The 22,853-nt window shown below is 41.5% G+C and overlaps 1 protein-coding gene and 1 pseudogene across 2 annotated transcripts in view; both read right to left on the bottom strand.

Annotated features, from left to right (window-relative positions):
• Nucleotides 1-22,853, bottom strand: part of LOC104932800 (ephrin type-B receptor 2) — a 45,664-nt gene that overhangs the window by 15,537 nt on the left and 7,274 nt on the right. The gene's annotated exons all lie outside the window — the stretch shown is intronic.
• The window catches only part of LOC113747720 (ephrin type-B receptor 2-like), a 14,824-nt pseudogene continuing 7,386 nt past the window's right edge, over nt 15,416-22,853 (bottom strand).

Here is a 22,853-nt window from a genome sequence, read left to right as displayed (position 1 = left end):
GAAGGATTTGGACAAAGGAAGCTTGACTCAGGCCCTAACGCAGCGCTGTCCACACTTTGCGTTCATGTATCACACAGACTCATTAGCAGATGTATCGGAGCCACTCCATACATTGATAGCAACTTGCTCCTTCTCCTCTCTGACTGAATTGGTGCAAATAAACATGCTCTGAGACTGAAATCATAAACCATAAGGCCTGGAAGATGAGGCGTCTTCAAAGTGTGGTGTAGTGCAGGGGCCACGCTGACATAAGCTGTGATAGGTGTGTGTGCCTGGGGGCCACACTCGCAGGGGGAGCCAAGCCCAACTCACTTTTAGAGAGTGAAAGTTTGACTGACTCAGTTCAGGGGGCTGCCGCCAATTTCACGCAAGTGACCGTGAGACTCAGTCAATTGAACGCTTCGACATGCTGTCATGACCACACGTCGCCATCAACCTACAGATGCCATATCGTCTGTTGCATTCTATAGTGTCGGTGTCTCTGGCTCTCTGTATGTCTCTGGTCGCTGCCGTCCTCTTCGTTCCGTCCTTCCCCTGTATCTGTAGTTCTGTCCTGATAGCTCTGCTCTGATGCCTGTCTTTTCGCTGTCTTGCCGTCTGGCTGCCCTAGCGTGTCCTGTCGTCTCTCTGCTTCTGTTCCTGTTGTCTCTGCTGGTCCTGTCTGTCCTCTGCTGTCTGTCTGTCTGTCTCTCATGCTGTCTCCGCTGTCTGGTACCTCCGTCCTCCGTCTGCTGTTCTGTCCTGCTGTCTCGTCTCTCTGCTGCTGTGCGGTCGGTCTCTCCGTTTCTTCTGGCTCTTGCTGTGTTACCCTGGTCTCTCGGGTCCGCTCAAACTCCGACAGTCAGTCATCATCAGTGCCTGTGTCACGTCCCGGGTTGTCAATGTTTCTATTTTGCATCTACTCGCCAAGCCTCAGCAAAGATGTGGTGTTGTGATGATTTGTCCATTCTCTAATTATCTGTTGTGGTTGTGTGGTGTTGTTGTGTGGGTGTGTGTGTTGTGTGGTTGTTGTGTGGTGTGTGGTGTGTTGTTTTGTTCATCAGTTATGTATATGGGTGTGCATTTTTTGACGGCACTGTGAGTTTTTTTGGGGCTACAAACAAAATCTTGCTTAGGGCTACTTAATGTCTAGGTGTAGTAACATTCAAACCATAACTATCTCTGACTGCTGCGTGGTTAGAATGAGTTCCCTTGCATTGTGTCTGGCTGCCCTCCGGTAAAATTCAGATATCCTTCAAAAAGCTTGAGTAGAATAACTTGTTCTTTCTGAAAAGGCAGTAGTTGGAAAATCTGATGTTTTCAGAGCAAGCATAAGCGGCCGCTGAGATTTTGACATCTATGTGTCAAAGCTTTAGTCAGCTGCTGTGTCTCATAGTTTGAAACATGACCCAGATTTGTGCCGAGTTTGAAATTTTTTTTAAAACTTAGTTAGAAAAAAAAACATGATCACACCAACAGAGGGAAGGAATGTTTTAAACAGCTAGGTGCCTCTGTGTGCCCTCCCTCTCTTTGCATGCATTCTAGAAAAGTGCTCCAGGATCTAGGTCATACTTAAGAAGACACCATTTAGGTATCTATTGAAGATAAATAAAGACTCTAATGTGTTTATAATGTACAATCACGCTAAAATGAGAATCTTTAGTTTATTTTACATTAGAATAGCCTCTATATCTAAAGAGGGAGTGGGCCTCTGGGTATTTCACTTTTTTTAATGAGTTTGATGGCCACTGTAGTTTTTTCTTGAATGCTTGAACTAGAGGGAGAGGTGCAGTATTCAGTTGGTTACAATCTGAAACTTCACCACAGATGCCAGTAAATTCTATACACGGCCTTTATGTAAGAGTCCATCTACAACATAGACAACAGGGAGCAGCTCCCAGAACCTGATATTTGATATTGTATGTAAGTGGTAGAATTCAATTCTATATAAACAATTGGCAGTGAAACCTGGGGCGCCTGTTTAGAGTCTTGTTGGAGTTAATAAATCAGTAATAATGGTACACATAACAGTAGGGATGTAACGATACACTAACTCAATCAGACTCGATTCGACACGATTTTTTTGTTCACGATACGATTTTTTTCACACAATTTTTTTAAGCTACAGACAAATTATACAAATAAAATATTTTTTTTATTTGTAGGAAAAAATATGTAGGTGCTTTTCTTTACAGAAACTCTCAACAGTTTGTGTTCTCTGATAAAAAGTGCAACTTACATCATTAAACAACAATAACATGAAAATATCTCCTTTCTTTAGAAACAATCTGACAAGTAAACTGGTGTAACTGGTTGTAATGTGCAGTTTGTCACTTATGAGGTGCCGTAATGTTACTACTTTGCTCTCTCACTGTGTGGCGGCTAATAGGCGCTGCATGTTGCCGTGTTTGCCGCGCATAATTGCAGTTCTCTTGCAATATTTACACTGTTTTGGTTTTTCTCCGTTTCTCACTGGGTTGTAATTTGTGTTATAGGAATCTCAAAATGCCGCCACACAGGTGATTTCAAACGCTCGGTGCGTCTTCTAGTTCTACGTAGTCGCCATGTGCTTTTCCCTCGCTCTGTGCTCCGTACCTACGTAGTGAGTGAGTCAACGTGAACTTTGAAGCCTGACTTTGAATCAACCACCAGTGACATTTTAAAGATAAAATAACATATTTCTAAAAAAAGAAGAACATACCTCTACTTCTCTCACATTCCAAAGAATCGATTCATTTTCTTCTGTCAACCGATGCGATTCGTCACGCATTTGTACCGATTTTTTAATCGGGTCCACGGGCATCGTTACACCCACTAACCAGTGAGCAGTTTGTGAAAAAAAATGAATGTGATCTCTATATGTAGAGGTCTACATTGTGGATAGTAAATATCATCAAAATCTACCATCACGCCATAAGAGCATTACTTTGATATGAACTAAAAAGTAGGAGTGTGGGGTTGACTGGTGGGTAAACACAGCATGGGGGCAGCGCGTGGACATAAAACAAAGTGAATTTCGCTGAGTATATCCGTGGGTTTAATCTAGCGTGGCGTACAGAGCGTGTCACAGCTATGAGGATTACGTGTGCTGGACTTGGCCCACTCTCTCCTCCTCCTCTTGCCCTACTTTTCATTGAATCATGTTATAAATATATATCATATACATATATATTCTGTAGAAATGATGGGGCAGATGGAGCCAGTGGGAAGTGAAAGGAGACAGAAAAGAGACAGAATGAGCTCTGCAGTGTAGGATGCGACAAAACATCACCCCCCCACACAGATTTTACTGAAATATTAATAATAAAATTCAGCAGATTATACAGCCCAAGAAGATCACAGAATTCCAGCAAGATGACATTAGGTGTATATATATTTAAAACCTTCTTTCATGTTGAGCATTTTCAGCAGCATATTGTGCAGCCAGTTGTGCTCAAACTGCAGAGACGGAGGCGCGCTGGCAGGCGAATGTCTAGTCACGAAGGAGGGCAACATATACTAATGCACCCTCCCGCCTCGCCAGCCCACCTGTCCCCATTTCCCTGCTCCAGCTCTCTTCAGCAGCTCCAGCCAATGGCAGCTCCCTGCATTTGAAGATGCACAACTCAAGTAATACCGCTCTTCATTATTAAGAAATATATGAACCTGTGTTGCAGGCTCCTCTCTTCTGATCATGTCAGCTTTCATGTTTCTTGCTTGCTAAATTTACAGATTTTGCAGATACAGTCAGCCTTGCAGTAATAATTTGTATTTTTGTGCAAATGATGTAACACGTGTATATACTGTAGATAAATCAATGATGGTATATATTGTTAAAGGTGCAGTTATGACAGTATCAGTATTTATTGTATCAAAACATCAAACCAGTCATGTTCATTTATAGAGTACATTAAAAACAAGGGTTGATCAAAGAAGAGTGTTACTGTGAGCAAAACTGGGGAAAAAAAAAGATAGTATGGTGTCATTTTCCCTAATTGACTGATCGAATGGAAAAACAGGAAACACACATGAGACACATCAGATCTCCAGTCTTCCATGTCCCTCCTGCTTCCTTCTTGGCTGAGTCTGGGAATTGGTTGTGGTCAGTGCCCATGGCCTTGTTATTCCTGTTTAGTGTGGCAGCTCTGACACCTGGCTCACTGCCCTCCTAGCCCCTCATTATTTGCTGCTGATACTAACAGAAGCGAGCAGCCGGAAAAATGGCCATTTGGATCCCGACAGTGGATGCTGGCATTTGAGCCTGACTCTGAAAACCAATACAAGACTGACATTGATAGACATTTTATAACACAAAACAACTTGTTTCGTATGTAGGGGTGTTGTTAGGCGTGACAGTATCCCTTTCTTGGCTAAAGAAAACGTTTGTTTGCATGTATACATGTATGATTTGCTGAATAGAACCTGATTTAATGGAACTGGATTGTATTATAAGCTGCTTTCTAGTCTAGTCAGTAAATTCCTTATTCTACTTATAGGTAATAATTTAATTTTTAATTTTAGAAACTTTATTGATCACATTGAACGTGAAATTTCTGAACTTCTCTGCATTAACCCATCCAGGCTGGCACCTGTTGGAACACACACATGCACATGCACAGGGTCAAACACTCAAATTGCCAGATGCCAGATTCCTGGAGCGGGGGCATCAACTCACAGAGCCGGGGAGCGAATGTTGGGGTCAAATTGTGCTGATGTGGTGTTTATTTTGGGGTATAAGTAGAAGTGGATTGTACATTTAAACATGCAAATAGTAAAGTATTTTTTTTACTTATTGTATGCAGTTAGACATGGATGCAGTAGTGATGGGCTGTGAGCTGCGATTCATAGCCACTAACATTCTGTGATCAACTCTAATTTCCCCTCAAAGCCACTGAAGGAAGAAGTTTACTTAGCGGCACCTCTCCAGAAGATGTAAATAATTGAACACGAATTAGATCCAAAGTCCTACCAAGCACGGTTTTCATCTGACATTTCACCTGACTCGTTTCTTCTCGTGTGGTGGGGGATGGCATGAGATTATGGACCTGTTTTCAAGGCTTAATGGATGTAATGACAGAGCGGGCAGATGTTTCCAAGCGTGCAGAGGATCTGTCAGAGTGCTGTGACATTAATAAAACTTAAATACAAAGGGGCTGTGTTTGTGTATTTCATGAACATGTCATCTAAGAAGTCTAGTTTGAGTTATCAATACATTTTTGCAATTTTCTGCCAGTTTCAGAGCATAATCCCTCTGTGGTAAATATGTTCAGCTGTACCGAGTATTGTTTGATACATTACTTATGATCAAAAACTAGCGAGTCGACAACTTGCTGACAGCAACATCAAGACATAGGGCAGAGCAAAATAGCACAGCAGGCAGACACAGTCAGGCCAGCGAATATTACTGCATGTCCAACAAGGTCATCAGCCCAGCTAGGCGTCTGTCTTTCACTTGTAAAAACCTTTCTGTTTCGAGAATGCTTCCCTGCCTAACAAAACTAACAAAACTAACAACTATTCTGTGCTCCTTTACACCTTTCTCAGCTTATGTCCTCCTCTGTAAGTCACTTTGGATAAAAGCGTCTGCTAAATGCAATGTAATGTAATGTAATGTAAACAACACTCTGAGTAGGGTGCTGAAGAATATACTGGTAGGAACTATAGAAGAGATGGGGACAAGTACGGTGGCCAAGTTGCATTTTATGTTCAAGAACACGCCAGTTGTTCTCATTGTAATCGTAAAGCTGAGTACTGATCAATTAATATGGCTGCAGATTCAGCTTCCACCTAGTTCTAATGTGAAGTGTTAAAAAGTGAAAGAATATGTGGAGATCTAGATATAGTGGCAGATGAAATTAAAGACATATCTTGTCCTTTACAGAAGAAACTGATTCCTATAGCAGATGTACTGTATTAATGATATTTTCACTAACACATATGAGCTGTGTTCGCAGGAAGTGTATGACAGTGGGATTCAGTTTTACAGAGTTTCCTGATGGACAGTAAAGTAAACTGCTGCCAAGTGTAGCTGCTGTTGGCGAATGTTAATGTTAGGGGGAGTGCTAGAGTTTGTGCCACAGGCATTATAGAACACAGGGGAAGAAGAAGTTTTGAGGCCTGGAGTGTGGGGGAATGTTGACGGGATGTGGAGCCAGTGTCGTGCCAGAACCTGAGGTGGGCGAGCAGACAAAGTCTCAGCAGCCTCTATGGACATAATGACAAAGGAGAAGAGTCCGAAGAGGACGTTTATAGAGTAAGAAAGCTAAGTAGAGAAAAGGAGAATTAGCGAACAAGAAGCCGCCAGACTGACTTTTAGTGGTTGGTGAGAGCTTGGTGAAATGAAAGGCTGAAAGACAGACGCATAGCTGGGCTGACTGCTGTTGGACTAGTCAGTAATATTAGCTGGCTGCTACGTTATGTCTTGTGTTGCTGACCATGTTGATGTTGCTGTCAGCAAAGTTGTCGACTCGCTAGTTTTTGATCATAAGTAATGTAATAAGAACAAATACTCGAGTACATTTGGACATTTTTACCACAGAGGGATTATGCTCTGAAACTGGCAGAAAATTGCAAAAATGTATTGATAACTCAAACTAGACTTCTTAGATGACATGTTCATGAACAGAATGCCCCACAAACACAGCCCCTTTGTATTTAAGTTAAAGTTTTATTAATGTCACAGCACTCGGACAGATCCTCTGCACGCTTGGAAACATCTGCCCGCTCTGTCGTTACATCCATAAGCCTTAAAACGAGGTCCATAATCTTCATGCCATCCCCCACCACAGAGAAGAAACCGAGTCAGGTGAAATGTCAGATGAAACCGTGCTGGTAGGACTTTGGATCTAATTCATGTTCAATTATTTACATCTTCTGGAGAGTGTGCCGCTAAGTAAATCTTCTTCCTTCAGTGGCTTTGAGGGAAATTAGAGTTGATCACAGAATGTTAGTGGCTATGAATCGCAGCTCACAGCCCATCACTACTGCATCCATGTCTAACTGCATACAATAAAGTAAAAAAATACTTTACTATTTGCCATTGTTAAACTGTACAATCCACTTCTACTTATACCCACAAATAAACACACATACAGATACAATTTGACCCCAACATCTGCTCCCCAGGCTCTGTGAGTTGATGCCCACCGCTCCAGTGAATCTGGCATCTGGCAATTTGAGTGTTTGACCCTGTGCATGTGCATGTGTGTGTTCCAACAGGTGCCAGCCTGGATGGGTTAAATGCAGAGAAGTTCAGAAATTTCACGTTCAATGTGATCAATAAAGTTTCTAAAATTAAAAATTAAATTAACCTACAAGTAGAATAAGGAATTTACTGACTAGACTAGAAAGCAGCTATATAAGTACAATCTATTTACCATTAAATCAGGTTCTATTCAGCAAATCATACATGTATACATGCAAACAAACGTTTTCTTTAGCAAAGAAAGGGCTACTGTCACGCCTAACAACACCATACAATACGAAACAAAGTATTTGTGTTATAAAATGTCTATCAATGTCAGTCTTGTATTGGTTTTCGGAGTCAGGCTCAAATGCCAGCATCCACTGTCGGGATCCAAATGGCCCATTTTTCCGGCTGCTCGCTTCTTGTTAGTATCAGCAGCAATTAATGAGGGGCTAGGAGGGAGCAGTGAGCCAGGTGTCAGAGCTGCCACTAAACAGGAATAAAGAGGCCATGGGCACTGACCACAACCAATTCCCACAGACTCAGCCAAGAAGGAAGCAGGAGGGACATGGAAGACTGGAGATCTGAATGTGTCTCGATGTGTGTTTCCTGTTTTTCCATTCGATCAGTCAAATTAGGGAAAATGACACATACTATCTTTTTTTCCCCAAGTTTTGACTCACAGTAACACTCTTCTTTGATCAACTCCTTGTTTTTAAATGTACTCTATAAATGAACATGACTTGGTTTGATGTTTTGATACAATAAATACTGATACTGTCATAACTGCACCTTTTAACAATATAGCCATGCATTGATTTATCTACAGTATATACACAGTAGTTACATCATTTGCACAAAAATACAAATTATTACTGCAAGGCTGACTGTATCTGCAAAATCTGTAAATTTAGCAAGCAAGTAAACATGAAAGCTGACATGATCAGAGAGAGAGGAGCCTGCAACACAGCTTCATATATTTCTTAATAATGAAGAGCGGTACTGCAGTTGTGCATCTAAAATGCAGGTGAGCTGCCATTGGCTGGAGCTGCTGAAGAGAGCTGGAGCAGGGAAATGGGGACAGCGTGGGCTGGCGAAGGCGGGAGGGTGCATTAGTATATGTTGCCCTCCTTTCGTGACTAGACATTCGTCATGCCAGCGCCTCCGTCTCTGCAGTTTGAGCACAACTGACTGGACACAATATGCTGCTGAAAATGCTCAACATGAAAGAAGTTTTAAATATATATACACTAATGTCATCTTGCTGGAATTCTGTGATTCTTATTGGGCTGTATAATATTCTTGAATTATTATTATTAATATTTCAGTAAAACCTGTGTGGGGTGTGATGTTTGTTCGCATCATACACTGCAGAGCTCATTCTGTCTCTTTTTCTGTCTCCTTTCACTTCCCACTGCCTCCATCTGCCCCATCATTTCTACAGAATATATATGTATATGCATATATATTTATATGCATGATTCAATGAAAAGTAGGGCAAAGAGGAGGAGGAGAGAGTGGGCCAAGTCCAGCACACGTAATCCTCATAGGCTGTGACACGCTCTGTACGCCACGCTAGATTAAACCCACAGGAATACATCAGCGAAATTCACTTTGTTTTATGTCACAGCGCTGCCCGCCATGCTGTGTTTACCACCAGTCAACACACACTCCTACTTTTATGTCATATCAAAGTAATGCTCTTATGGCGTGATGGTAGATTTTGGATATTTACTATCCACAATGTAGACCTCTACATATAGAGATTCACATTCCATTTTTTTTTCACAACATGCTCACTGATTAGTAGGGATGTAACGATGCATCGTGACATGATTAAAAATCTGTACAAATGCGTGACGACTCGCATCGGTTGACAGAAGAAATCAATCGCGATTCTTTGCGAATGTGAGAGAAGTAGGATATGTTCTTTTTCTTCTTTTTTTAAATAAGAAATATGTTATGTTATCTTAAATAAAGTCACTGGCTGGTGATTCATTTGTTCAACGTCAGGCGTCAAGTCACGTGACTCATGTCACTACGTAGGTCACTACGGAGCACAGAACGAGGGAAGACATGGCGATGGTAGAAAATAGAAGACGCACTGAGCAGTTTGAAATCACCTGTGTGGCGGCATTTTAGATTCCCTATATACACAAATACAACCGGTGAGAAACGGACAGACAAAACCAAAAACAGCATGTAAATATTGCAAGAGACTGCAAATATATAGTGGCAACATGAGCAACATGCAGCAGCATATTAGCCGCCACCACAGTGAGAAGCAAAGTAACATTAAACATTTCCTCTGGTGTGATCATGTTTTTTTTCTAACTCAAGTTTAAAAAAAATGTTAAACTCTGAGCACAAAATCTGGGTCATGTTTCAAACTATGAGACAGCAGCTGACTAAAGCTTTGACACAATAGATGTCAAAAAATCTCAGCGGCCGCTTATGCTTCGCTCTGAAAACATTCAGATTTTCCAACTACTGCCTTTCAGAAAGAACAAGTATTCTACTCCAAGCTTTTTGAAGGATATCTGAATTTTACCGGAGGGTAAGCCAGACACAATGCAAAGGGAACTCACTCTAACCATGGAAGAATAGTTCATGGTTTGAATGTACTACACCTAGACATTAAGTAGCCCTAAGCAAGATTTTGTTTGTAGCCCCAAAAAACTCCCAGTGCAGTCAAAAAAATCGCACACACCATTAATAACTGAATGAACACACACACACACACACACACACACACACACAATGAATAGAGATGGACAAATCATTCAACACCAAATCTTTTGCTGAGGGTTGGCGAGTAGCTGCAAATAGAAACATTGACAACACAGGACTGTGACACAGGCAATGATGATGACTGACTGTCGGAGTTTGACAGGACACAGACAGCAGAGAGACAGACAGGTAACAAACAGCAGAGAGACAGACAGGTAACAAACAGCAGAGAGACAGACAGGACACAGACAGCAGAGAGACAGACAGGACAAACAGCAGAGAGACAGGCAGGATACAGATAGCAGAGAGACAGACATGACAGACAGCAGAGAGACAGACAGGACACAGACAGCAGAGAGACAGACAGGACACAGACAGCAGAGAGACAGACAGGACATACAGCAGAGAGACAGACAGGACACAGACTATCAGGAAGAAAGTGACAGATATGAATCTGTAGGTTGATGGACTTGGACGTGTGGTATGACAGCATGTCGAAGGGTTAATTGACTGAGTCTCTAAACTTGTGATGAATTTCTCCTTTACCCTGAGGAAGGATGGGGGGTTCAAAAGAGATCCGTTCTCCATTGAATCATTTTAATGATAATCAATGGCTGCTCTTGGTCACCACCCTTCCATATGGCTACTGTTGGGCTGATCTAATTGGCCCATGATGGATGCCTCGCTCAGAGTCCCCGCCTCTGGCGTTCAGTGTAGCAACTTTCCGCGTTAACTTACTAGCCACCCAGGCCTCTCTCTTCCCAGCTGCCGGAGGGTTTCATGCACCACCTCCCCAAAACTTCCTCTGTCAGAAAGATGAGAGAGATCCATGGTACTTGGTGACATTTTAAAAAAAGTGTTTGCACAGGTAAACAAATCATGTCTTAACCATACACATGCTTTTTAGGCCTGAGCCAGTAATATGACATGCTTCCTGGACATGGCAAAACACTACCCTTATGTGTGTTGAGTGTCCTCGAAACTTAATCAAAAGTTCCAATATCTCCAGTAATAGCCCGCTGTGAATTGTTCAATGATACTGACATCGTTTCTTTTTTTTTTTTTTTCATTGCAGTGTTGTCTTTTACCTTCACCAATTACCTTGTTCGATCTAACAAGAACTGTCAATCTCCTAGGCAACTCTCTGACTGCCTTCATTGGTTAGGTCTTCATATGTACGGATCAATGTAGCATCTTCATTCCTGGTGACACTTCAACAGAGAGATAGAAAAAGACAGCAGCAACAGGATACACACACAGCCATTTCAAATGCCAAAAATTACAGCCATTCTTGTTTACATACTCTGTCCGTCTGATAAACAGTTATACTTGTGCCAGTAAGTGTTACTTACTATGACCACTGGTGAATGGTGTTGTAATGTTTGGAGTTTGTCTGTGGTACTCTGATTCTGTCTGTCTGAACTTCTCTGTGGGGACAAAACACCAGAGGCTTGGATGTGAACATATCCACCTTCCCACAGTACGTCCTGTTTGGTGTGTTGAAAAAAAAAACACACATATTAAATTACTTTATTGACTCACCTGCGCAGGCCAATTTATGAAGACAGCTGATGGCAAATGATGAAGACACCCCGCAGCAGCTGAACCAATGATGAGGGGGAGTTTCTCCTGGATACTGGAGTTTATACTCCTCTACAGGGTCAAGAGAGAGAAATTGATTGAAATGAGGACTTCATTTTTAAATATGCGATTTAATACAGGAAGCCCTGCAAGGAAAAAGTTTGTTTAACTTTTGTTGACAATAATTAAAATTTGCTTTTGTTTCCTACTTCAGTTTTTCCCAAATCGTTTGGAAAGTACAGTTTACCACTAAACGGCCCATCCAGCAACGTCCGAGCCCGAAACTTGAAAAACGTAGGATAGTACAAGGCTTTCAAGCCTCTTATTGACTGCCCTGTTGGTCTGACTCCTTGTTAGAAGAAGAGTTCCATTCTGCCTGGTTCTTTGAAAACCAACATTCAGCAACATACTAAGACACATGTTGTCTGAGGTGAAAGCATTTCAAAATTTATAATGTTCCACTACAGCAGTGAGTGTCACTGTCAAATCGGGCCATGTTGTCTGAGTGGTCATGTCAAAAGACTGAGAAGCCTTATCTTTGATTTCATTAACAGTGCTGACCATACCTTCTCATAGTACGCCGCTCCTAGTCCAGGATTTACTCCATTTGGCTGATTCAGGCTGGGCCCCAGACAGAGTGATGGTTGTTAGGGTTCTGCTGACCTGGTGGATATGGACACTGCCGATGGTGCTGAGGACAAAAGACGAGAAAAGCAATCATATATGACAGGCAGACTGTATTCACATCATTTTAAAGTGAAATTAGGCCATATAAATGTTGAGTTAGTCTCCCAGCCTTGGTGGTGGTGATGTTTGACCGACGTTGTAATGTGGTGATAAGGATTGGTCAGACACTCCATTGACAGCTTGTATTTCTAAAGGTGTACTGGTTGTGAAGCCCGGAGTTTGGTCGCTTCTGTGAACCCGGGTGTCAGTCAGTCCCAGCTGCGTGGAAACCAAACTGCACAATTGTCTCCACAAGGGTGCAGCCACCTCGCCACTGCCACAGCTCTAAATATCTTATTGTAGTTCGACAACCATCTTCCCGGACACGCCCTCCTGTGGTGGGCTCCCACTCCAGCCTCAGAGAGGTCTCATTCAGATGGAGATGACATTTTTGGACTGACGGAACAAGCTGAAGAGATGAAAGAACTTACACTAGTACTGTAATCACTACTGTGTTGTAAAATTATCCAATGAATATTGCTACATACCTTGCACATCCATCGGACAATCTAAGGTACCTGGGCAGGGCTACATGTCAAGCATGGGGTGGGGTACGTGCCTTGCGCAGGGCCCTTAACCGCATCAAGCTCCAGATAGCTATGTCGCTATTTCTCATCGGTTGGTTTTATACTTGGTTTTATCAAAATGATTATTTCTTGTGCGGGATCCAGAAAAACTTTAGTGAGTTGTTCTGCATTTGCGGCGCGTTTAATGTTTGATAGTTAAAATGAGAAATTAGGTTGTCAAGTGTGACTTGACTGTGGTAATATACTCTGCTACCCTACATATCTTCTTATTGTAAGTTTGTATTATTGTTTAAAATGTATGAAGTTCTCACTGAGAAAAGAAAACAACACGTGTCTCTTCTCCTCATTTTTCAGGGGGGTGGGGGGGGGCAGTGATATTCAGAAATGTGCTGCCGATGATATTGGTGCCACTCTACTTGTACCAGGGCATCTTTGGCGGGTCGGAGTCAGTGCGGTAGGAAGCACCCATTTTGCGACAGACACAAATTCGTTGCTCCTTCGCTGGTGGTTTCTGCTGTTAATGGGGCACTGCCGACATTTGTGATCTCCCTGTGCAGCTTTGTTGAAGAATTTGAAGAAAGAAAGCCTGATACACACAGCTGCCAAGGGAGAGAGGGAGAGGGAGAGCTATTACAGCAGTCAAGCAGGCACGGGATGCACATGACAAAAAAAGGATTGACAGAGAATGAAATGAAACCAAAATGCATGGTATGCTATATAAGAGAAAAAAAAGTTAAAATTCATCCACAGTGCAACTCTTCAATCATATCAGTATTAGTATTAATCAGATACTTAAAAAATCTACAGTATGTCTAATTTCTTCATCTCACAAGTAATACTGCAGTCTGTATTTCATAAAGGTTCAGTTTCACTGTTCATTAAGAGACATGTACTGGAACTCCTTCAGATGCTGTCAGTTGTGTGATCCACAGAGAGTTGTGTGAACATGTTAGAACCTGTGGCAAGCGAGTAGACTTTCAGGATGTGCAAGACAAGAAAGAAGAAAGAAACAAACACAGTGCCAACATTGGCAAATGAACAAACGAATTTCAGGATTTTTGCAGCCTCCAAAAACCTGCACAAATAAAAACTCCTCCAAGAAAATCTTAACAGTTGCGAGGTGGGATGCAAGTGATGCAAAATGAATGGTCCTATCATCTTTGGAGTATAAAACGAACTTCCATGACACGCATAGGTTCGAAGAGGTGTGGAAAGCCAGTGCTCACTGAGAATAGACTTAATCCAACCTGTGATGGCACCTACCTGTTAATGAATGCCACCACCCTACTATATTCTAGCTCTGCTCTTTAGGAGTTCCTAATTTAAATTAAAACACAATTCAAGATTCCAAGCAAAATTAAACACTGCCATCGTTTCACTCCCTCCAAAACAAAAAAAAACAAAACCAGGAAGGAATCCAATCCTGCTGTCCATTGTCATTCCTCAATGGATATAAAAACCAACAGCACCAGTCCACAGAGCAGAAAACGCGTACCATCTATAATCACCCGATAATACCGTTTTAGGTACAAACTCCATATGTCACACATGTTAGATTGTTTAATTCCAATGCAGTCGATTCAATATTAACCTCCTAATTTTACTGGAAAAAACAAGAATTAAACCGTGTAATCTACAACACAAACAGACTTGCTAGGAACGCACATATTCTTTGGCCAGTCAGCTTCAATACAATGGATCCAGCTCATCAGTTAATATGTGGTTTTGTAAAAATTCAGATTTCAAATCTAGAATTTCTGGTAGCTTCGAAATTGTATGAAATCACAAAAGCTGTGAAAACATGTGATCCTGACTTTACTTGCACCATAGGACTGAAAAAGATCCACACAAATAATACTGCTTTTCTCTTCCACTTTGTCCAGCAGATCCAGAGCAAACAATTTTTTAGCATATTTGCAACTTGAATATTGTTCAATAAAGTTATGGCCACAACCTAAGCCAACCTCTTCCTCATCCTGAGTCAATTAGTCATTAACACCCCTTCCCGATAAACAAAATATAACAAAATAATATTTCACAACAGGTCTCACAACCAGCAACCATACAAGTACACATCCCACACCCTATTCCCTCCCTCACTGTCGTATCAAGGAGACATACGTATAGTAACATAGTATAGTACAAATGGCAGTCTACAAAACTACATTACAGATAATATATAAGACATGTCACACTTTATAGACCACATGAGAATGATGATTCACTCTGTCAGTCTCTGTCAGAAACCTATGATTTAAATATTGAATATGATCACTAGTGAGCATAATGTATATCTGCGGTGCTCATCTCTCAGTAAATAATAATCAGCCAAGCCATAGCATAACTAAGTATACTATCTGAAAAAAACTCTGTGAGGAAATGGATGTTTGGTTATCCTCAAGTCTCCAGTCGGCTCACAAGGCTGTCCTAACTTGTTATGTTTGTAGTTTGATTTGACAAATTGTGTAGTCTATGCCCAGGCATCCATGGCCACCCTGCAACCACAGAGATCCCCCACATAACATTCCCAGCTTGACCTCCGCCGTGTCAGTGTTCACCATATCCTAATTTCCAAGGCAATGCAGGGCTTAATTCTGATCTTGAAGGTTTGTGTGTGTTGTGTTGTGTTAAGATCTGCAGACCTAGTGAATAGTGACGCGTTGTCGTCTGCTGTGTGTTAAAGAGGATCATGTCACATGTTAAATTCTCAGTCAGCCAAGATACCATGAAGGACCAGCTGGTCCAGAGCCCAGGTAATGGGCAACATAACCAGACAGAGCATGCAGAGGGCTATCCAGAGTGAGAATATGCAAAAGAAGCACCAAACAGAGTGTCAGAGAGGTAGAAGCTACAAAACTATAGCACATGCCAAGTCCTTACCTCTGCAGACTGTCCCATTCTCTACGCTTCCGTACCCAGCTTTTGCACATGCAGCGTCCAATTGGGTACCCATCACTCTCCCAATCTCCGTTACAGTACAGCTTGATGGGTACATCCACTCCTCACCATTGGGAAACACACACCCCCCTGGCTGCTCCCAGAGAGGGTGCTCTCTTGCTCCAGGACAGATATCAGGAAAGACAGCGCCGTTCTGGATCACACGAGGGACATTTCCGTAGTAGACTCGAACAGCGATGAGTGGACATGCAAGGCACCATTATCCTGGAAAGCGAGGTAGAATGCCCATTCGCTGAAACAGGTACAACGCTCCGTACCTTCACTATTGATCTTCATGATACGGGCCACCACGATCAACCTGAGAGACGCTCTCATCAGCGCTATAGTGTCAACTTTCACCCAGGGTTTCCTCCATCACGGTGGGACGATTTATTAGCTGTGTCCGAGTCAGACTCATAGTAGTTACAGGTTGAAGGTTCCTTGCGGAACCGGTGGACCTTAGGTATTGGAACTGCCAGTCAAGGACTCCTCTGAGACTTTCCTCCTGTACATGGATACGCTGAGCACCACGGCGGCGGATGTATTTGGTGGGTACCCAGTTTTTCGGCTGCTATCGAAGAATTGACACCTGGATGTTCGAATAGTGTTCCATGTTTTCGTCATCTCCACTAACCTCTTCCCACTAGGAGATTCGAACAGACAAAACTTATTGATTAATATAACACAAGCATGTCAAAAAACTACTTCAAACACACACAACTACCAAATTACTTTTACAGACAGCATTTTTCTTAACAAAATTATCTAACCAAAACAACAAAGTAATAGTTTTTCACTGTTTCCAAAAACGACAAATATTACATTATACATGCTGTGGTTTTTAAAAGCACTCAACAGCAGCTCTTAATATTCTGTTTGACCTAGTGGTTCACCTTCCCACTTCCAGGGTGTGTAAGCACCCCCCCACTGTGACATTCATGTGAGTGTGGTTAACATGTACCAGAAAAACACCTCTGAACTCCCCCACAGTTGCAACATACTACATGCAAACATAAAACAGATTCATGAAAAAAGGTGCAAGTACTTATGAAAAGATACAGATTTCCTAAAGGGCACTGTAAATTGAGACAAGGACAACATCTGTTTGACGTTGCTCCTAAGCAAAAAGAAATGAAAGACACAAAGTTCTATATAAATAACGATCAGAGGTCGGCATCTGAAGCGGTAAAGATAAGCATGATACGAAGTCATCATACCCAAGGTCAGACCAAACTTAACGATTACCATTTTTCTTTTCTAAAAGGATTTGATCTTCTTCTTACTTATGCCTTTATGTGGATTTTATATTTATGTGTCCAATAACAAAGCATATCTTGTTATTAAGGTTTCAACCAGCAAGGCTTTTTATTAGCTCCCTTTAATAACTGCTAGCCTCGGGACGAAGGTTCATAGATTACAGGGAATCTGCTCAGTACATTCATTTGAAGCACTGTCACAAACACATGGACTACTTAAAACCACATGGTAGGAACTATAGAAGAGAAATAGGACGATAGAACTATGGGCCAAGTTTGCATTTTTTATGTTCAAGAACCGTCTCAGTTGTTTGTTTCTCATTGTAACAGTATTACTTATTATTTTCACTAACATACCGTATATGAGCTGTGTCACGGCAGTCTGTGACAGTGGGGCTCATTGACTCGGCATTTCATTTCTTTTAACAAGAAAGATTCAAACGCCTGAGTTTGGAAGAAAAATATGGAGTGATTACTAAGTGAATGAAAATATCCTATGTAGGGAAATCTTGTGATCGTTCATAGGGTCTAACTCACCTGTACACACTGAGACCCTGTTTTCCCTAAACAGGAAATCAGAGCTATCAAACAAGATGGTCCAGTGACACGTTTGATTGACTCTGATTTTCTTCAAGAGATGAATGTGTATGGGTTTCCAACAATGATGTTCATATTTTCTTCGTTACTCATCATTGGCTGTTACATGTACAGAACATTGTACATACATACTGCCTGATGTTATTTTTACATACTGTTCTCTAGTGTCGTGGTTTGTTCCACTCACCCCTTGCGATGGGTTATGGTCCAGCCCAATTCTGCTGTTGCTGTTGTTTGAATCCATAACACTTCTGCCGGAAGACAAAAATGTGAAAACAGTCAGCGTACTGTGTGCTAATCTTTTTGGGACATTAAGATAAACCCTCGTGTTTAGTTTCTGCTAACCACTGGTAACCGGGGTTTGTCACTCTATCACTCCACCACCAATAGCACAATTCCATCATGTGAAAGTACTAGAAAGGAACTGTTAACTGAATGTGGAGCGGTGTTCCGTGCCAGAACCGGGGTCGGGCGAGAACAAATGTCTCAGCAGCCGATCTATGACTAAGTGACAAAGGAGAAAGCGACCGAAGAGGACGTTTATAGAGTAGAAAGCTAAGTATAGAAAAGGAGAATTAGAACAAGACTGCCAGGACTGACTTTTAAATGGTTGGCTGAGTCTTTTGTGAAATGAAAGCTGAAAGACAGACGCCGAAGTGGGCTATGACTGTTGGAATCGCAGTATATTCTGGCTGGCCTACTGTGCTGCTTCTGCTGCATTTGCCTTGCCCGTATGTCTTGATTGTTGCTGTCAGCAAGTTGTCGACTCTGCTAGTTTTTGATCAAAGTAATGTACCAGAACAATACTCGGTACAGCTGACATATTTACCACAGAGGGATTATGTCTGAAACTGGCAGAAAATTGCAAAAAAAATGTATTGATAACTCCAACTAGACTTCTTAGATGACATGTCATGAAATACACAAACACAGCCCCTTTTAATTTAAGTTTTATTAATGTCACAGCACTCTGACAGATCTCTGCACGCTTGGAAACATCTGCCCGCTCTGTCATTACATCCATAAGCCTTAAAACAGGTCCAATAATCTCGCCTGCCATCCCCCACCACACAGAAGAAACTGAGTCAGGTGAAATGTCAGATGAAAACCGTGCTGGTAGGACTTTGTGATCTAATTCATGTTCAATTATTTACTCTTCTGGAGAGTGGCCGCTAAGTAAATCTTCTTCCTTCAGTGGCTTTGAGGGGAAATTAGAGTTGACACAGAATGTTAGTGGCTATGAATCAGCTCACAGCCCTCACTACTGCATCCATGTCTAACTGCATACAATAAGTAAAAAAAATACTTTACTATTTGGCATGTATTAAATGTACAATCCACTTCTACTTATACCCCAAATAACACCACATCAGCTACAATTTGACCCAACATCTCGCTCCCCGGCTCTGTGAGTTGATGCCCCACGCTCCAGGAATCTGGCATCTGGCAATTTGAGTGTTTGACCCTGTGCATGGTGCATGTGTGTGTTCCAACAGGTGCCAGCCTGGATGGGTTAAATGCAGAAAGAGAAGTTCAGAAATTTCACGTTCAATGTGATCAATAAAGTTTCTAAAATTAAAATTAAATTATTAACCTATAAGTAGAATAAGGAATTACTGACTAGACTAGAAAGCAGCTCTATAATACAATCCAGTTCCATTAAATCAGGTTGCTATTCAGCAAAATCATACATGTTATACATGCAAACAAACGTTTTCTTTAGCCAAGAAAGGGAACTGTCACGCCTAACAAACCCCTTACATACGAAACAAGTATTTGTGTTATAAAATGTCTATCAATGTCATCTTGTATTGGTTTCAGAGTCAGGCTCAATGCCAGCATCCACTGTCGGGATCCAAATGGCCACTTTTTCCGGCTGCTCGCTTTCTGTTAGTATCAGCAGAATAATGAGGGGCTAGGAGGAGCCGTGAGCCAGGTGTCAGAGCTGCCACTACTAAACAGGAATAACAATGGCCATGGGCCACTGACCACAACCAATTCCCACCGACTCAGCCAAGAAGGAAGCAGGAGGGACATGGAAGACTGGAGATCTGATGTGTCTCATGTTGTGTTTCCTGTTTTTCCATTCGATCAGTCACAATAGGGAAATGACACATATATCTTTTTTTTCCCCGTTGACCACAGTAACAACTCTTCTTTGATCAAACTCCTTGTTTTTAATGTACTCTATAAATGAACATGACTGGTTTGATGTTTTTGATACAATAAATACTGATCTGTCATAACTGCACCTTTAACAATATAGCCATGCATTGATTATCTACAGTATATACACAGTGTTACATCATTGTGCACAAAAAATACAAATTATTATGCAAGGCTGACTGTATCTGCAAAATCTGTAAATTTAGCAAGCAAGTAAACATGAAAGCTGACATGATCAGAAGAGAGGAGCCTGCAACACAGGCTTCATATATTTCTTAATAATGAAGAGCGGTATTCTGAGTTGTGCATCTCTAAATGCAGGGACGAGCTGCCATTGGCTGGAGCCTGTGAAGAGAGCTGGAGCAGGGAAATGGGGACAGGTGGGCTGGCGAGGGCGGGAGGGTGCATTAGTATTATGTTGCCCTCCTTTCTGTGACTAGACATTCGTTCTGCCAGCAGCCCTCCGTCTCTGCAGTTTGAGCACAACTGGATGCACAATATGCCTGCTGAAAATGCTCAACATGAAAGAAGTTTTAAATATATATTACACCTAATGTCATCTTGCTGGAATCTGTGATCTTCTTGGCTGTATAATTCTTGAATTTTATTATTTAATATTTCAGTAAAACCTGTGTGGGGGGGTGTGTTTGTTCGCATCCTACACTGCAGAGCTCATTCTGTCTCTTTTCTGTCTCCTTTCACTTCCCACTGGCTCCATCTGCCCCATCATTTCTACAGAATATATATGTATATGTATATATATTTATAACATTGATTCAATGAAGTAGGGCAAGAGGAGGAGGAGAGAGTGGGCCAAGTCCAGCACACTAATCCTCATAGCTGTGACACGCTCTGTACGCCACGCTAGATTAAACCACACGATATACCTCAGCGAAATTCACTTTGTTTTATGTCCCGCGCTGCCCGCCATGCTGTGTTTCCACCAGTCAACCCCCCACTCCTACTTTTTAGTTCATATCAAAGTATGCTCTTATGGCGTGATGGTAGATTTTGATTTCGAATATTTACTATCCACAATGTAGACCTCTACATATAGAGATCACATTAATTTTTTTTCACAAACTGCTCACTGGTTAGTGGGTGTAACGATGCCCGTGGGACCCGATTAAAAATCGGTACAAATGCGTGACGAGTCGCATCGGTTGACAGAAGAAAATGAATCCGATTCTTTGAGAATGTGAGAGAGTAGGATATGTTCTTTTCTTCTTTTTTTAGAAATATGTTATTGTTATCTTTAAAATGTCACTGGCTGGTGATTCAAAGTCAGGCTCAAGTTCACGTGACTCATGTCACTACGTAGGTCACTACGGAGCATAGAGCGAGGGAAGACATGGCGACAGTAGAAAATAGAAGACGCACCGAGCAGTTTGAAATCACCTGTGTGGCGGCATTTTAGATTCCCTATATACACAAATACAACCGTGAGAAACGGACTGACAAAACCAAAAACAGCAGGTAAATATTGCAAGAAACTGCACATTATGGCGGCAACACGAGCAACATGCAGCAGCATATTAGCCGCCACCACAGTGAGAAGCAAAGTAACATTACGGCACCTCATAAGTGAAAACTGCACATTACACCAGTTAGCACCAGTTTACTTGTCAGATTGTTTCTAAAGAAAGGAGATATTTGTCATGTATATTGTTGTTTAAGATGACCATGTAAGTTGCACTTTTTATAAGAGAACACAAACTGTTTGAGAGTTTCTGTAAAAAAAAGCACCTACATTTTTTTTCCTACAAATAAAAAGATAATTTTATTTGGTCATAATTTGTCTGTAGCTCATTTGTTTAAAAAAAATCGTGTGAAAAAATCGTATCGTGAACAAAAAATCGTGACTCGAATCGAGTCGTGAGTTAAGTGTATCGTTACATCCCTACTGGTTAGTGTAACATTTATTACTTTGATTTATTACACTCTTGCACAAGACTAAACAGGCGCCCCAGGTTCACTGCCAATTGTTTATATAGAATTTGAATTCTACCACTTACATACAATATCAAATATCAGGTTCTGGAGCTGATCTCATGGTCCTATGTTATAGATGGACTCATATACATATGCTGAAAGGCCCAGTGTATAGAATTTACTGGCATCTAGTGGTGAAGTTTCAGATTGTAACCAACTGAATACCTGTCACCTCTCCCTCTAGGTTCAAGCATTCAAGAAAAAACTACAGTGGCCATCAAACTCATTAAAAAAAGTGAAATACCCAAGAGGGCCCACTCCCTCTTTAGATATAGAAGGCTCATTCTAATGTAACATAAACATAAAGATTCTCATTTTCAGGTGATTGTACATTAATAAAAACATGATTATGAGTTTTATATTTAATTTCTGTCAATAGATACCCTTTAAAAATGTGGTTGTCTTCTCTTATCCCATCCTTTCTGCTAATGCCCCACAGGGAGATAGATCCTGGATGGAGACTTTTCTAGAATGCACTGCAAGAGAGGGAGGGCACACCAGAGGCACCAGCTGGTTTAAACATTTCCTCTGGTGTGATCATGTTTTTTTTTTTCTAACTCAAGTTTTAAAAAAATTTCAAACTCGGCACAAATCTGGGTCATGTTTCAAACTATGAGCAGCAGCTGACTAAAGCTTTGACACATAGATGTCAGAAATCTCAGCGGCCGCTTATGCTTTGCTCTGAAAACATTCAGATTTTCCAACTACTGCCTTTTAGAAAGAACGAGTATTCTACTCCAAGCTTTTTGAAGGATATCTGAATTTTACCGGAGGGCAAGCCAGACACAATGCAAAGGGAACTCATTCTAACCACGGAAGAATAGTTCATGGTTTGAATGTACTACACCTAGACATTAAGTAGCCCTAAGCAAGATTTTGTTTGTAGCCCCAAAAAAACTCCCAGTGCACGTCAAAAAATCGCACACACCATATAATAACTGAATGACACACACACACAAACACACCAACACACCACACACACACACACACACACACACCACACACAAACACACACACACACACACAGATAATAGAGATGGACAAATCATTCAACACCAAATCTTTTGCTGAGGCTTGGCGAGTAGCTGCAAATAGAAACATTGACAACACAGGACTGTGACACAGGCAATGATGATGACTGACTGTCGGAGTTTGACAGGACCGGACACGAGCAGGAGAGACAGCAGGGTAACAAAC

Source organism: Larimichthys crocea, chromosome XV (genome assembly GCF_000972845.2).
Source record: "Larimichthys crocea isolate SSNF chromosome XV, L_crocea_2.0, whole genome shotgun sequence".
Taxonomy (NCBI): Eukaryota; Metazoa; Chordata; class Actinopteri; family Sciaenidae; genus Larimichthys; species Larimichthys crocea.
Note: the sequence above shows the minus strand (reverse complement) of the source record. Positions and strands in the feature narration are given on the sequence as shown.